General features: G+C 44.1%; 1 protein-coding gene across 1 annotated transcript in view; it reads right to left on the bottom strand.

Annotated features, from left to right (window-relative positions):
* The window catches only part of LOC116703250 (major intrinsically disordered Notch2-binding receptor 1-like), a 58,647-nt gene extending 57,661 nt beyond the window's left edge, over positions 1-986 (bottom strand). Inside the window, exon 1 of the mRNA XM_032537884.1 lies at positions 554-986. The gene's annotated coding sequence lies outside the window, so the exon portion shown is untranslated. The remainder of the gene's footprint in view (positions 1-553) is intronic.
* Between the last annotated feature and the right edge of the window lie 135 nt (positions 987-1,121).

Below are 1,121 nucleotides of genomic sequence, written 5' to 3'. Positions count from 1 at the left end.
ACCAAAAACGAACGTTCCCAGAACGTTCTGGGAACCAAAAATTGTTAGCTGGGCAGTCCATAATATTAAACGACGCTATAATCAATTCACACGTCGCCTTAATGTAACAGACAAAAACACTTATTTATGTAGTTAACTGAGACCCATGTTACTATGGAAAACCCTGCCGAGTCTTCCACGTTGCTATTTGTTCCATTTAAGAGGTAAATTCAAAGTGCAGCAGTTAAACAATTCGAAAGGCAGCAGAATCTCCGCTCTGTGTGCATGCGCGCTCCCGCGGCCAGGGGCTACAGATCCTGGCGGGGATAAGTACAGTGGCACGACACCGGAACACCGGTGCCTCAAACGTCTCTGTACATAGCTAGTCAAAACGATGACTATTATTGACGTCAAACCTAGCAGAAATGTATCCTCCTCCTTGTAACCAGTTTTCACTGAGTCCACCTGCATTTCGACAGTAAAAGCAGCGGTTAGGCAGGCTGCAAAGCAGATGCGTAGCCTACACAGAAAGCTTTCAGCCTTATTTTAGTTATATTAGCTTGCCGTCACTTACCCTGAGTTATTGGGAACGGAGACTCGTCTGATCAGCTCGTTGCAGCACGCATGTCTCTCATCGGTGATCCAACAAAAAAGAAAAACACTCAGAGTAATCAAGCATCATCTTGCTCTGGATCTCGAGACAAGCACCTAATCAGGGTTAACAGAGATGAACTTGAACCTATCCAAGCATCAGTATTAAAAAGAAAAATCTAAAATAAACAAAACGCACAGATCATACTAACATGCACCCGCATTGTAAACACTGATAAAATAGTATTTTGCTTAATGGCTCAGATGGTTTTGATGTTAACCACATATCCTTCCGCCAGAGCTCTATAAGTCACAGCAAGCTGTCTGCTTTCACTGTCCAACGTTTTCTCCCTCCCTTCTGTGATGCTGTGGTAATGAGCTGTCGGGGAATTGAAACTGCATGCTGAGCTACAAAATAACAATAGACAGTTAAAGAAATGGACCAACAGATCCCGTTGCTCTGGAATGAGACCAGTGAAGTTTAGTAGAAACTATTTTCCGGTGATGGCTGAGCGTTACTGCGCAGCCTCCAACTGAGCTTGACGACGTAG

The sequence above is a fragment of the Etheostoma spectabile genome, chromosome 15 (assembly GCF_008692095.1).
Source record: "Etheostoma spectabile isolate EspeVRDwgs_2016 chromosome 15, UIUC_Espe_1.0, whole genome shotgun sequence".
NCBI lineage: Eukaryota > Metazoa > Chordata > Actinopteri > Perciformes > Percidae > Etheostoma > Etheostoma spectabile.
The sequence above is the reverse complement of the archived record's forward strand: the minus strand, read 5'-3'. Positions and strand labels throughout refer to the sequence as shown.